This window comes from Pleurodeles waltl, chromosome 2_1 (genome assembly GCF_031143425.1).
Source record: "Pleurodeles waltl isolate 20211129_DDA chromosome 2_1, aPleWal1.hap1.20221129, whole genome shotgun sequence".
NCBI lineage: Eukaryota > Metazoa > Chordata > Amphibia > Caudata > Salamandridae > Pleurodeles > Pleurodeles waltl.
In genome coordinates, this window is record NC_090438.1 from 524,530,009 (window position 1) to 524,545,862 (window position 15,854).

A 15,854-nucleotide genomic window follows, 5' to 3' on the forward strand; every position below is an offset into this window, starting at 1 on the left:
GCAGTGGGCACACGGTCCAGGGGACGGAGGCCCAGGAACACAGGGGAACTGGGAGGGCTGCTGTGCGACAGGGGGCAGACAGGCCAAGAGAACCCACTCTCCACGAGTCCCTCTCCTCCATCATGGGAGCCTACCACCACTCCCAGGAGACAATGGCAACGGTACTAGCCAAGTTTCAGGAGACCCAGCGCCTGCAGGAGGAACAGTATATGGGCTTCTGGGAGGAACTCAGAACCATCAGCTCCACCCTGGGCACCATAGTAGGGGTGCTGAAGGAAGTACTCAACACCAGGAGGGACACTGTGGCACTACAAGGGGCCCCTGACACGAGCATGGACGATGAACTGCCAACCACCTCCGCCGGCGCTAGTGGACAGGACGCCCCGCCACAGGACCACCACACCAACACCCCACCCCCTGCAGAGGGAAAACCACCCCGCAAACGGTCCCCGAGATCCAGGACAAAGACAGAGCACGATGCCAAGACCCCCGCCAAGAAATAAGACCACCCTGATTGTCATCCTACTGTCCCACTTTGTCACCCTGTCCATACTTAAACTGCCCCAGCTCCTCTTCCTATGCCCATATGGGCAATGCACCTGTGAGACTAATAGACTGGACTCTGCCAGGAACATTCCCCCGCCATCACCCCTCACCATTTCACTACCCCCTCCAATATTGAGCACTTAAATAAACACACTTAAAGCACAAAACAGTCTGGAGTCTGTCTGTGATTTTGAAATAGTGTATTACCAATTACAGTGACAAAATGTTCTTTCAATTGTAATGTCAACATACCTATGTCACACAGCTCTAGTCCATGAGAAATCTAAGCAGATGTCACACAGTGGGACCCACATCTGTGAAATCGTAAGGGAAAGTGACAACTCGGTGACCATACACTGGGTGAAAATGACAGCCAGTAGAGAGGTAGTAGCGTTAAAGTACTTGTAGTAGGCAGGTCTGTACTATTACCTGTGTCTCACTGGAAATATTGCTGGATCACTGAGTTCCTGTTGTTCATGTCTTCTTCCTCTGCTTCCTCGTCTTCACTGCCCACAGGCTCCACAGCTGCCACAGCACCGCCATCTGGACCATCCTCCTGCAGAAAAGGCACCTGTCGTCGCAAAGCCAAGTTGTTAAGCATACAGCAGGCCACAATGATCTGGCACACCTTCTTTGGTGAGTAGAATAGGGATCCACCTGTCATATGGAGGCACCTGAACCTGGCCTTCAGGAGGCCGAAGGTCCGCTCGATCACCCTCCTAATTCGCCCATGGGCCTCATTGTAGCGTTCCTCTGCCCTATCCTGGGATTCCTCACTGGGGTCAGTAGCCATGACAGGTTGGGGTAACCAGAGTCACCTACAAATGGTGAGGGACAACTGTTAGACACACACTAACCTGGAGGGATATCCCCAGACCCAGACAACCATTCCCACTGACTTGCTTCCAGGTGCTCACCTAATAGCCACACACGGTGCCTCTGGAGTTGACCCATCACATAAGGGATGCTGCTATTCTGCAGGATGTAGGCGTCATGCACTGAGCCAGGGAACATGGCATTCACATGGGAGATGTACTGGTCTGCCAAATATACCATCTGTACATTCATCGAATGATAAGTCTTCCTGTTTCTGTATACCTGTTCACTCCTGTGGGGGGGGACCAAAGCCACATGGGTCCCATCAATGGCATCTATGCTGTTGGGGATGTGTCCCAGGGCATAGAAATCACCTTTCACTGTTTTCATCTGTTCAATCACTCGATACCTGATCTTCGACAGGAGAGGACCTACACTGCAACTGCTGCTGTGACCTCGGTCTGGAAGAGACAATGGCTAGAGTGTCTGGGGAAAGATCCCCTGCCTTCACATCGGAGGAGTTGGAGAAGCTTGTGGATGGGGTCCTCCCCCAGTACACTTTACTCTACGGTCCTCCAGACAAACAGGTAAGTACACAGGGACCATGTTGTATGGGCTATGCCTGTGTGGAGAGGGCTGGATGTAAGAAGGAAGGGGGGAGAGTGCTGCGTGCATGAAAGACAGTGAATGCATGTGCCACATGGCAAGGGTAGGGATGGGGGCCAATCACTTTGACGGTGCAGTTGGTAATAACTTCTCTTTTTCCCCTGTACATTTCATGTAGGTCAGCGCCCACCAGAAATAAGATATTTGGCGTGCCATCGCCAAGGACGTCCGGACCCTGGGGGTCTACCACTGATAGAGCACCCACTGCCGTAAAAGATGGGAGGACATTCGCCGCTGGAGCAAGAAGACGGCGTAGGCTCAGCTGGGGATGGCCTCCCAACGTGGGAGGGGTGCCCGTCGCACTATGACCCCCCTGATGTTCAGGATCCTGGCGGTGGCCTACCCGGAGTTGGGTGGGCGCTTGAGGGCATTACAGCAGCCACAAGGGGGTGATACACTCTCATCCTGCTGACTTTGCGAGCAGTGGAGGTGTCTGGGTGGGGGAGGTGGGCTATGGGTTTCCCTAGGCCAGGGCGAGTTCCGTAGGCAAGGTCCCTCCGTAAGGCAGGCTACGTGCACCCCACCCCACCTCTGTAGAGTGGCAAGTACACCTAGTCATGCCCCTGTTTCATCTATGTGTGCAGATGTCGTCCATAGCCTTGTAGGCTATTTCCCAGGAATTGAAAAGTGGACCCCAAGAGCGTGTCGTAGTGCAGGGGGCTTCTGTGTCTGTCGTGTCCGCCAACAGTAGCGGTAATGTATGCACTCAACATGTCTTTCTTCTGTCGTCCCCCCCCTTTTTCTGGTCTCCCTGTTCTTGTGCATTAGCATCATTAGGCGGAGGAGCAGTGGCACCGGAGCACGAGGGAGCTGCATCCCACATGGCCCTGGAGGGTGAGACTACGGACTCACCAGTGGGACGGAGGGCGAGGGAAGCTCCACGGCGGGGATAGGAGCTGACACCAGCGACACGGACTCGTCCTCTGATGGGAGCTCCCTTGTGGTGGTGGCAACATCTGTGCCCCCGCGTTCTACAGGTACAGCCGCCACCCCCCCACCAGCACCGCCCACTCAGCAGCCCCTCAGCCTTTGACCTGTGCCCGCTCACCCAGGAGGCTGGGCATCACCTTCGCCCCAGGCACCTTAGGCCCTGCCCCAGTCACCCCTGCTGCCCTCAGGGAGGAGGCCATTGACCTCCTCAGGTCCCTCACTGTTGGGCAGTCTACCATTTTGAATGCCATCCAGGGTGTAGAGAGGCAGTTGCAACAAACAAATGCATTCCTGGAGGGCATTCATTCTGGTCAGGCGGCCCTTCAGTGAGCTTTTCAGACTCTGGCCTCAGCAGTGATGGCAGACATTGTCCCCGTCTCTAGCCTTCCCCCTCCAACTTCCTCCACCCAGACCCAATCCCCTGTACCTCAGCCTATCCCAAGCACACCTACAGACCAGCGTGCACACACGTCAACACACAAGGGAAGCCCTGGCAAACATAAGCACCACACATCCCACAGGCACTCACGCAAGCAACACACACATGCAGACACTGTGTCCCCCTCCTCCTCGTCTCCCTCCTCCCTCCCAGTCTCATCTACACTCACACCTGCATGCACTACCTCTACAGCCACTACGTCCCTCTCCAGCACACCCACCACCACACCCCGCTCACGTGCAGTCACCACCCCCACTACCATTCACACGTCCCCTGTGTAATCTCCCAGTGTGTCTGTGACGCCCCCTCCCAAGATACACAAACGCAGGCACATACCCACCCAACAGCCATCCACCTCACGACAGCCTCCAGCGCATGCACCTTCACCCAAAGTCACCAAACGTACACCTCCTACAACCACCACGTCTTCCTCCACTCCCAAACCCCCTCCAGCTACCCGTCCCCGTGTGTCCCAAAAACTTTTCCTGTCCACCCTTGACCTCTTTCCCACACCTCTCCCTCCCCGTGCGTCTCCTGGGTCCCGAACTAGCACCTCAGCCACAACATCTCCGGGACCAGTGGTGCCTGTAGTCACCGGAATCTGGAGTGCACTGGCCACCAGGGCAGCCAGTGTGGCATGGAGCCACAGCACAGGCAGTCCCCCACCTGTAAAGCATCAGAAGTTGGCCAGTGCCCAGCGGGAGAGGGGGAAGACTCCAGCCACCAAAGCCGCTCCCAGGGGTCCCAGTGGGAGTGTGGAGTCAGCTGTAACATCTTCCAAGGTGGGGAAGGTGGGGAAGGCCCACAAGAAACCAGGCAAGTCTGGGAAGAGCAGTACGGTGGAGAAGACCGCCATCATCCCCGATGCCCCAGAGCCCAAATCCAGCACCTGCCCACCTGCCCAGGAGGCCACCGCCAGCACCAGCCCACCTGCCCAGGAGGCCACCGCCAGCACCAGCGCACCTGCCCAGGAGGCCACCGCCAGCACTAGCCCCGCTGGGCCATGAAGGACCGCCAGCAAAAGCCCCGCTGGGCCATGAAGGACCGCCAGCACAAGCCCCGCTGGGCCGTGAAGGACCGCCAGCAAAAGCCCCGCTGGGCCATGAAGGACCACCAGCAGCCGAGACCCTGCAATGGAGACCACCATCTCAAGCACCGCTAAACAGGGCACCACCATCTCAAGCACCGCTGAACAGGGCACTGCCATCTCAAGCACCGCTGAACAGGGCACCGCCAACTCAAGCACCGCTGAACAGGGCACCGCCAACTCAAGCCCCGCTGAACATGGCACCGCCGTCTCAAGCACCGCTGAACAGGGCACCGCCGTCTCAAGCACCGCTGAACAGGGCACCGCCATCTCAAGCACCGCTGACCAGGGCACCGCCAACTCAAGCACCGCTGAACAGGGCACCGCCAACTCAAGCACCGCTGAACAGCCAACTCAAGCACCGCTAAACAGGGCACCGCCAACTCAAGCACCGCTGAACAGGGCACCGCCAACTCAAGCACCGCTGAACAGGGCACCGCCATCTCAAGCACCACTGAACAGGGCACCGCCAACTCAAGCACCGCTGAACAGGGCACCGCCAACTCAAGCCCCGCTGAACATGGCACCGCCGTCTCAAGCACCGCTGAACAGGGCACCGCCGTCTCAAGTACCGCTGAACAGGGCACCGCCATCTCAAGCACCGCTGACCAGGGCACCGCCAACTCAAGCACCGCTGAACAGGGCACCGCCAACTCAAGCACCGCTGAACAGCCAACTCAAGCACCGCTAAACAGGGCACTGCCAACTCAAGCACCGCTGAACAGGGCACCGCCAACTCAAGCACCGCTGAACAGGGCACCACCATCTCAAGCACCACTGAACAGGGCACCGCCATCTCAAGAACCGCTGGCCCATGAGCGGCAAGGGCACTGACGCAACTGAGTCCGTCATGGGGTGAATGATGAACTCTAGGCACCATGGCCCCTCCAGAATCAGTGGAGACTGTCATCCACTACCTCTGTCCTTAGCAGGATGAAGCACTCTGGGCACCATGCCTCCTCCAGAACCAGTGAAGACTGTCATCCATTACCTCTGTCCTTAGCAGGATTTAGCACTCTGGGCACCATGCCCCCTCCAGAACCAGTGGAGACTATCATCAACTACCTCTGTCCTTAGCAGGATGAAGCACTCTGGGCACCATGCCCCCTCCAGAACCAGTGGAGACTGGTATCCACTTGTGAGACTGTGGCTTTGCACTCCCCAGGATATGGCAGTGGGCAACCAACCCACTGTAGAGACTTGAGAGACTGTGGTTTTGCACTCCCCAGGATTGAACAGTGGGCAACCCACCCACTGTAGAGACTTGAGAGACTGTGGCTTTGCACTCCCCAGGATTGAACAGTGGGCAAACCACCCACTGTAGAGACTTGAGAGACTGTGGCTTTGCACTCCCCAGGATGGAACAGTGGGCATGTGGCCCTCTTGTGGATTTGGCATCGTGCACTCAAGTGGCTGAGGTGCCCCCCGTTTCCCTCCCCCTGAGGTGCCTGTTTAGTTTCTCTCTGATGCCCCTGCAGTGTTCTCTCCGTCATGGTCGGGGATCTTGTGTGGGCCTCGCCCATACCGTGTGGTCCCAGTGTTCCACGGACTTTCTTAGAGCACTACCTGGACTACTATGCTTGGTATATATTATGTACATGGTGTATATATATATTTCTGCCTACTTGCTTTTAATATGTTACAATGGTTACACTCATTTTCTATTGTCTTTGCATTCTTCCGGGGGGTTTCGGGGGTGTAACTGTGATGTATTAATATGCATTAGTGTGTGTGTTGTAGTGGGTGAGGGTGGGGGTGTTGCGTGTGTGTGTGTCCCTATTTTTTTTCCTCCCCCCTCCCCTGTGTAGTAGGTGCAGTACTCACCGTGGTCTTCGCCGCCGGCGTTCGTGCTCCTGGTAGAGGAGCAGGAAGACTATTGCAGGTAGAATTTGGAGTTCTGGGTTCATGGGGTCCTCGTTCCTCGTGGGGTGTGTAGAGGTGAGCGTTTCTCCTTTGGGATTCCTGTTTCCGCCGTGTTTTTATCCACGGTGAATCCGCCCTGGTAAAGGTGGCGGATTGGCCTGTCATAATAGTGTGGGCGGTACATTGTGTCCCGTCTGTCTGTTGGCGGTGACCGCTGCGCTGTTTGTTTGTACCGCCGTGGCGGTCGGAGTGTTAAAGTGGCTGTCTTTGTTGGCGGTTTCCACCACGGTCATAATTGCACATTTTTTACCGCCAGCCTGTTGGCGGTCTTACCGCCGCTTTAACACTGACCACCAGGGTTGTAATGACCACCTAAGTTCCCACTGAAGACACAGCCTGACATTTTACTTTGTTCTTTGAATGCACAGCAAACGTGTTGAGATAAGAACAAGATTTACAGGCCTGTTTACAGAAAGGAAGCACTTGGAAGGATACTGTAAATAGGGTTTGGGCAAGGGAAGGTACAACTGCAAGCTGCATAGCCTAAAACAAATAAAGCCAGCAAATTGATAGCAACAAAATGTGAGTGACAAAGGCCAATGGCAAGCAACAGGTGGACTTAATTCCACAGTAAGCTCTATGAATGTACTTAAAGTGACAGCTGTGGGATACTTTGTGGGGAAAGTCCAGTATTTTATTCCAGTCCTTATCTTGCAGAGGTTTGGCCACATCAATCACCCAGGCAGTATGACGAGAAGAACTGGAGTGGTGTCCATGTTGCAGGAAAGGTCTGTACACCCATTCTATCAGTTTTCCACTAATTCCTATGGCGTAAAGCTTCTGGCACACCTCGTGTAGGGTTAGTGCTAGGAGGCAGACATGAAATAGGGCATTTAATGTTATTTAAGGAGGTTGTAAGTAAGGAGTTGATTGGGGTGAAGATAGTAGTCTGCCACAAGGGTTTGAAAATTTTGTAGCTCGCTGTCCAGAAACAAATCCCCCAATTTTAAGACACCTGCAGCATGCCACTGATGGAGTTGCTCTGAGCACAGCCATCCTGTGCGAGTGGGAAGGCTTAGCAAAAGATAGTGCAGGAGCATAGGAGTTCTTCATGTCATTGAGCTTACAGGTTCTAGCAAGGCAAGAGAAAGCTGTGCATGATAACCTCAGATGGTGATCCATAGAATGGTCAGTAGGAAACAATGAGCAGTGCATTAAGCCTTTCTTAAAACGTAAAAGTCTTTAGTGATAAACCCCATCTCATGCAGGGAGGTGGGCAGAAAGCCAGCGAGCCACCCATTGGACCGGTGCAGCTGAATAACAGCATTCTAAGTCCAGATCCACCAGCAGTCATGGGTAGCTTTACGGTGGATAGAGTTACATGACGGCACCCCAGCAACCAAATCAGATGTGTGGCATGTCTGAAGAAGGAATGAAGGACGAGCAGGAGAAAATTTGCAAAATGATACTATCATGTGGGTAGCACACCATCTTCACTAGTGCCATGTGGCCCACTACAGAAAGAAGAGAAGACCAAAAAGCAAACTGGGTTTGGAGGGACCGTGATGTCTGCCAAGATTTCTATCCTGCACATCAGTGGTAGACTGGTAGATGTTAATCACTAAGTATCAAAAGGTAACTGGTTCCCAGTTTAATCTGAGATCTAATTTGTATATAAAGGGGAAAATAGTGTCACATGTTAAAAAAACATTAATGATATTTTAACATTTGTACTTTTTATTTGTGCAATTTAAATCCCAAATATTTTCAAGATTCTATATGTACTTGACACTTAGGGATAACCCAGATCACTAGTTTGGTTTTTGCTCAATTTCAAAACCATTTAACCTGTTCTGTGCCTTGGACGAGATCATCTTGTCCATGGCACAGGGGAACTTGGGGGCGTGCTAGCGCGCCCCCGTGCACCCCCCTCCCCCCCCAAGGCGGGGATGGAAGGGGAAGACCTTTCCCTTCCACCCCTGACCCCCCCACCCCCCGTGACTTCAGCACGCGAGCGCGCGCTGATTTGTAACAGGGGCCCCACCCATCGCGCTGGAAGCTCTGCTTCCAGCGCGATTGAAAGAGAAATGCAAAAGCATTTCTCTTTCAATCACTGGAGGAGGCCCGGAGGGGCTTCATAGGGAAGGAAAAGTATTTCCTTCCCTTTGAAGTCTCTCCGAGGGTTTCAAAAGCCAGATTGCTTGCAATCCGGCTTTTGAAACCCCACTAGACACCAGGGATTTTTTTTTTTTTTACTGAAATTCACATAAGGGAGCGACCCCTTGGGCAAGGGTCGCTCCCATGGGGGGCATTTTTTCAGGAAGGCCTTTTCTGCCCCCCCTGGGGGCAGATCGGCCTAATATTAGACCGATCTGCCCCGAAACCTCTAGGCACCAAGGACCATTTTTTTTTTTTTATGTTTCATTTTTTTTTTTTAGGTGGGGAGCGACCCCTTAGGCAAGGGTCGCTCCCCTTGGGGGAAAATTATATTTAGGCCCTTGGGGAAGATTGGCCGAGTTTAGGTCAATCTGCCCCCAAGGGGGCAGAAACCACTAGGCACCGGGAATTTGTTTTTTGGCCCCAATGTCACGCAGGGGGAGCGACCCTGTAGGCAAGGGTCGCTCCTGGGGGGGTATGGGGGGTTGGGGGGCAAATTTATTTTAGGCCATTTCTGCCCCCCCTGGGGGCAGATTGGCCGATTTTAGGTCAATCTGCCCTCAAGGGGGCAGAAACCGCTAGGCACCGGGGATTTGTTTTTTGGCTCCAATGTCACGCAGGGGGAGCGACCCTGTAGGCAAGGGTCGCTCCCGGGGGGGGGGAGGGTGGGGGTTGGGGGGCAAATTTATTTTAGGCCATTTCTGCCCCCCCTGGGGGCAGATCGGCCTATTATTAGGCCGATCTGCCCCGGGGGGGCAGAAACCTCTAGGCGCCAGGGGAAATTTTTATTTTATTTTTGTTTGTTTTTTTAGAGATGGGGAGCGACCCATCAGGCAAGGGTCGTTCCCCTGGAGGGCAAATTGTATTTAGGCCTATTATTAGGCCGATCTGCCCCCAAGGGGGCAGAAACCGCTAGGCACCGGGGATTTGTTTTTTGGCTCCAATGTCACGCAGGGGGAGTGACCCTATAGGCAAGGGTCACTCCCGGGTGGGGGGGAGGGTAGGGGTTGGGGGGCAAATTTATTTTTGGCCATTTCTGCCCCCCCTGGGGGCAGATCGGCCTATTATTAGGCCGATCTGCCCCCGGGGGGGGCAGAAACCTCTAGGCGCCAGGGGAAATTGTTATTTTATTTTTTGTTTTTTGTTTGTTTGTTTTTTTAGAGATGGGGAGCGACCCATCAGGCAAGGGTCGTTCCCCTGGAGGGCAAATTGTATTTAGGCCTATTATTAGGCCGATCTGCCCCCAAGGGGGCAGAAACCGCTAGGCACGGGGATTTGTTTTTTGGCGCCAATGTCATGCAGGGGGAGCGACCCCGTAGGCAAGGGTCGCTTGGGGGGGGGGGGGTTGGGGGGGGAGACATTTATTTTAGGCCATTTCTGCCACCCCTGGGGGCAGAAACCTCTAGGTGCCAGGGCAAATTTATTTTTTGTGTTTTTTTTTTTTTTGTTTTTGTTTTTTTAGAGATGGGGAGCGACCCATCAGGCAAGGGTCGCTCCCCTGGGGGGCAAATTGTATTTAGGCCATTTCTGCCCCCCTTGGGGGCAGATTGGCCGATTTTAGGTCAAACTGCCCCCGGGAGGGTGGGGGTTGGGGGGCAAATTTATTTTAGGCCATTAATGCCCCCCCTGGGGGCAGATTGGCAGAGTTTAGGTCAATCTGCCCCCAAGGGGGCAGAAACCACTAGGCACCGGGCGCCAATGTCACGCAGGGGGAGCGACCCAGTAGGCAAGGGTCGCTCCCGGGGGGTGTGGGGGTTGGGGGGCAAATTTATTTTAGGCCATTTATGCCCCCCCTGGGGGCAGATCGCCCTATTATTAGGCCGATCTGCCCCCGCGGGGGGGCAGAAACCTCTAGGCGCCAGGGGAATTTGTTTTTTGGCGCCAATGTCACGCAGGGGGAGCGACCCCGTAGGCAAGGGTCGCTCCTGGGGGGGGAGGGTGGGGCTTGGGTGGCAAATTTATTTTAGGCCACTTCTGCCCCCGATCGCCCTATTATTAGGCCGATCTGCTCCCGCGGGGGGCAGAAACCTCTAGGCGCCAGGGGAATTTTTGTTTTTTTGTTTTTTTATAGATGGGGAGCGACCCTTCAGGCAAGGGTCGCTCCCCTGGGGGGCAAATTGTATTTAGACTATTTCTGCCCCCCTGGGGGCAGATTGGCAGAGTTTAGGTCCATCTGCCCCCAAGGGGGCAGAAACCACTAGGCACCGGAGATTTGTTTTTTGGCGCCAATGTCACGCAGGGGGAGCGACCCCGTAGGCAAGGGTCGCTCCTGGGGGGGGAGGGTGGGGCTTGGGTGGCAAATTTATTTTAGGCCATTTATGCCCCCCCTGGGGGCAGATCACCCTATTATTAGGCCGATCTGCCCCCGAAGGGGGGCAGAAACCTCTAGGCGCCAGGGGAATTTTTTTTTGTCTTCTTTTTTGTTTGTTTGTTTTTTTAGAGATGGGGAGTGACCGATCAGACAAGGGTCGCTGCCCTGGGGGACAAATTGTATTTAGGCCATTTCTGCCCCCCTTGGGGGCAGATTGGGCGATTTTAGGTCAATCTGCCCCCAAGGGGGCAGAAACCACTAGGCACCTGGGATTTGTTTTTTGGCGCCAATGTCACGCAGGGGGTGCGACCCCGTAGGCAAGGGTCGCTCCCGGGGGGGTGGGACGGTTGGGGGGGCAAATTTATTTTAGGGCATTTCTGCCCCCTCCGGGGCCGGCTGAGCTACAGACCAAACTCCACAGGACACCTTGCAAAAAACACCTCTGTTTTCTGAGAAAAAATATGTTGTGTCCACTTTGCGCTTTGGGGCGTTTCCTGTCGCGGGCGCTAGGCCTATCCACAGAAGTGAGGTATCATTTTTATCGGGAGACTTGGGGGAACGCTGGGTGGAAGAAAATTTGTGGCTCCTCTCAGATTCCAGAACTTTCTGCCACAGAAATGTGAGGAACATGTGTTTTTTTAGCCAAATTTTGAGGTTTGCAAATGATTCTGGGTAACAGAACCTGGTCCGAGCCCCGCAAGTCACCCCATTTTGGATTCCCCTATGTCTCTAGTTTTCAGAAATGCACAGGTTTGGTAGGCTTCCCTAGGTGCCGGCTGAGCTAGAGGCAAAAATCTACAGGTAGGCACTTCGCAAAAATCACCTCTGTTTTCTTTCAAAAATTTGGATGTGTCCACGTTGCGCTTTGGGGCGTTTCCTGTCGCGGGCGCTAGGCCTACCCACACAAGTGAGGTATCATTTTTATCGGGAGACTTGGGGGAACGCTGGCTCCTCTCAGATTCCAGAACTTTCTGCCACAGAAATGTGAGGAACATGTGTTTTTTTAGCCAAATTTTGAGGTTTGCAAAGGATTCTGGGTAACAGAACCTGGTCCGAACCCCGCAAGTCACCCCTCCTTAGATTCCTCTAGGTCTCTAGTTTTCAGAAATGCACAGGTTTGGTAGGTTTCCCTAGGTGCCGGCTGAGCTAGAGGCCAAAATCTACAGGTAGGCACTTCGCAAAAAACACCTCTGTTTTCTTTAAAAAATGTGGATGTGTCCACGTTGCGCTTTGGGGTGTTTCCTGTCGCAGGCGCTAGGCCTACCCACACAAGAGAGGTATCATTTTTATCGGGAGACTTGGGGGAACGCTGGGTGGAAGGAAATTTGTGGCTCCTCTCAGATTCCAGAACTTTCTGCCACAGAAATGTGAGGAACATGTGTTTTTTTAGCCAAATTTTGAGGTTTGCAAAGGATTCTGGGTAACAGAACCTGGTCCGAGCCACACAAATCACCCCATCTTGGATTCCCCTAGGTCTCTAGTTTTCAGAAATGCACAGGTTTGGTAGGTTTCCCTAGGTGCTGGCTGAGCTAGAGGCCAAAATCTACAGGTAGGCACTTCGCAAAAAACACCTCTGTTTTCTTTCAAAAATGTGGATGTGTCCACGTTGCGCTTTGGGGTGTTTTCTGTCACGGGCGCTAGGCCTACCCACACAAGTGAGGTATCATTTTTATCGGGAGACTTGGGGAACGCTGTGTGGAAGGAAATTTGTGGCTCCTCTCAGATTCCAGAACTTTCTTCCACAGAAATGTGAGGAACATGTGTTTTTTTAGCCAAATTTTGAGGTTTGCAAAGGATTCTGGGTAACAGAACCTGGTCCGAGCCACACAAGTCACCCCATCTTGGATTCCCCTAGGTCTCTAGTTTTCAGAAATGCACAGGTTTGGTAGGTTTCCCTAGGTGCTGGCTGAGCTAGAGGCCAAAATCTACAGGTAGGCACTTCGCAAAAAACACCTCTGTTTTCTTTAAAAAATGTGGATGTGTCCACGTTGCGCTTTGGGGCGTTTCCTGTCGCGGGCGCTAGGCCTACCCACACAAGTGAGGTATCATTTTTATCGGGAGACTTGCGGGAACGCTGAGTGGTGGGAAATTTGTGGCTCCTCTCAGATTCCAGAACTTTCTGCCACAGAAATGTGAGTAACATGTGTTTTTTTAGCCACATTTTGAGGTTTGCAAAGGATTCTGGGTAACAGAACCTGGTCCGAGCCCCGCAAGTCACCTCATCTTGGAATTCCCCTAGGTCTCTTGTTTTCAGAAATGCACAGGTTTGGTAGGTTTCCCTAGGTGCCGGCTGAGCTAGAGGCCAAAATCTACAGGTAGGCACTTCGCAAAAAACACCTCTGTTTTCTTCCAAAAATTTGGATGTGTCCAAGTTGCACTTTGGGGCGTTTCCTGTCGCGGGCGCTAGGCCTACCCACACAAGTGAGGTATCATTTTTATCGGGAGACTTGGGGGAACGCTGGGTGGAAGGAAATTAGTGGCTCCTCTCAGATTCCAGAACTTTCTGCCACAGAAATGTGAGGAACATGTGTTTTTTTAGCCAAATTTTGAGGTTTGCAAAGGATTCTGGGTAACAGAACCTGGTCCGAGCCCCGCAAGTCACCCCATCTTGGATTCCCCTAGGTCTCTAGTTTTCAGAAATGCACAGGTTTGGTAGGTTTCCCTAGGTGCCGGCTGAGCTAGAGGCCAAAATCTATAGGTAGGCACTTCGCACAAAACACCTCTGTTTTCTTCCAAAAATGTGGATGTGTCCACGTTGCGCTTTGTGGCGTTTCCTAATGCGGGCGCTAGAACTACCCACACAAGTGAGGTATCATTTTTATCGGGAGACGTGGGGGAACCCTGGGTGGAAGGAAATTTATGGCTCCTCTCAGATTCCAGAACTTTCTGCCACAGAAATGTGAGGAACATGTGTTTTTTTAGCCCAATTTTGAGGTTTGCAAAGGATTCTGGGTAACAGAACCTGGTCCGAGCCCCGCAAGTCACCCCATCTTGAATTCCCCTAGGTCTCTAGTTTTCAGAAATGCACAGGTTTGGTAGGTTTCCCTAGGTGCCGGCTGAGCTAGAGGCCAAAATCTACAGGTAGGCACTTCGCAAAAAACACCTCTGTTTTCTTTCAAAAATGTGGATGTGTCCACGTTGCGCTTTGGGGTGTTTTCTGTCGCGGGCGCTAGGCCTACCCACACAAGTGAGGTATCATTTTTATCGGGAGACTTGGGGGAACGCTGGGTGGAAGGAAATTTGTGGCTCCTCTCAGATTCCAGAACTTTCTTCCACAGAAATGTGAGGAACATGTGTTTTTTTAGCCACATTTTGAGGTTTGCAAAGGATTCTGGGTAACAGAACCTGGTCCGAGCCACACAAGTCACCCCATCTTGGATTCCCCTTGGTCTCTAGTTTTCAGAAATGCACAGGTTTGGTAGGTTTCCCTAGGTGCTGGCTGAGCTAGAGGCCAAAATCTACAGGTAGGCACTTCGCAAAAAACACCTCTGTTTTCTTTCAAAAATGTGGATGTGTCCACGTTGCGCTTTGGGGCGTTTCCTGTCGTGGGCGCTAGGCCTACCCACACAAGTGAGGTATCATTTTTATCGGGAGACTTGCGGGAACGCTGAGTGGTGGGAAATTTGTGGCTCCTCTCAGATTCCAGAACTTTCTGCCACAGAAATGTGAGTAACATGTGTTTTTTTAGCCACATTTTGAGGTTTGCAAAGGATTCTGGGTAACAGAACCTGGTCCGAGCCCCGCAAGTCACCTCATCTTGGAATTCCCCTAGGTCTCTTGTTTTCAGAAATGCACAGGTTTGGTAGGTTTCCCTAGGTGCCGGCTGAGCTAGAGGCCAAAATCTACAGGTAGGCACTTCGCAAAAAACACCTCTGTTTTCTTCCAAAAATTTGGATGTGTCCACGTTGCACTTTGGGGCGTTTCCTGTCGCGGGCGCTAGGCCTACCCACACAAGTGAGGTATCATTTTTATCGGGAGACTTGGGGGAACGCTGGGTGGAAGGAAATTAGTGGCTCCTCTCAGATTCCAGAACTTTCTGCCACAGAAATGTGAGGAACATGTGTTTTTTTAGCCAAATTTTGAGGTTTGCAAAGGATTCTGGGTAACAGAACCTGGTCCGAGCCCCGCAAGTCACCCCATCTTGGATTCCCCTAGGTCTCTAGTTTTCAGAAATGCACAGGTTTGGTAGGTTTCCCTAGGTGCCGGCTGAGCTAGAGGCCAAAATCTATAGGTAGGCACTTCGCAAAAAACACCTCTGTTTTCTTCCAATAATGTGGATGTGTCCACGTTGCGCTTTGTGGCGTTTCCTAATGCGGGCGCTAGGCCTACCCACACAAGTGAGGTATCATTTTTATCGGGAGACGTGGGGGAACCCTGGGTGGAAGGAAATTTATGGCTCCTCTCAGATTCCAGAACTTTCTGCCACAGAAATGTGAGGAACATGTGTTTTTTTAGCCCAATTTTGAGGTTTGCAAAGGATTCTGGGTAACAGAACCTGGTCCGAGCCCCGCAAGTCACCCCATCTTGAATTCCCCTAGGTCTCTAGTTTTCAGAAATGCACAGGTTTGGTAGGTTTCCCTAGGTGCCGGCTGAGCTAGAGGCCAAAATCTACAGGTAGGCACTTCGCAAAAAACACCTCTGTTTTCTTCCAAAAATTTGGATGTGTCCACGTTGCGCTTTGTGGCGTTTCCTGTTGCGGGCGCTAGGCCTACCCACACAAGTGAGGTATCATTTTTATCGGGAGACTTGGGGGAAGGCTGGGTGGAAGGAAAGTTGTGGCTCCTCTCAGATTCCAGAACTTTCTGCCACAGAAATGTGAGGAACATCTGTTTTTTTTGCCAAATTTTGAGGTTTGCAAAGGATTCTGGGTATTAGAACTTGGTCCGAGCCCCGCAAGTCACCCCTCCTTAGATTCCCCTTGGTCTTTAGTTTTCAGAAATGCACAGGTTTGGTAGGTTTCCCTATGTGTCGGCTGAGCTAGAGGCTAAAATCTACAGGTAGGCACTTCGCAAAAAACACCTCTGTTTTCTTTCAAAAAT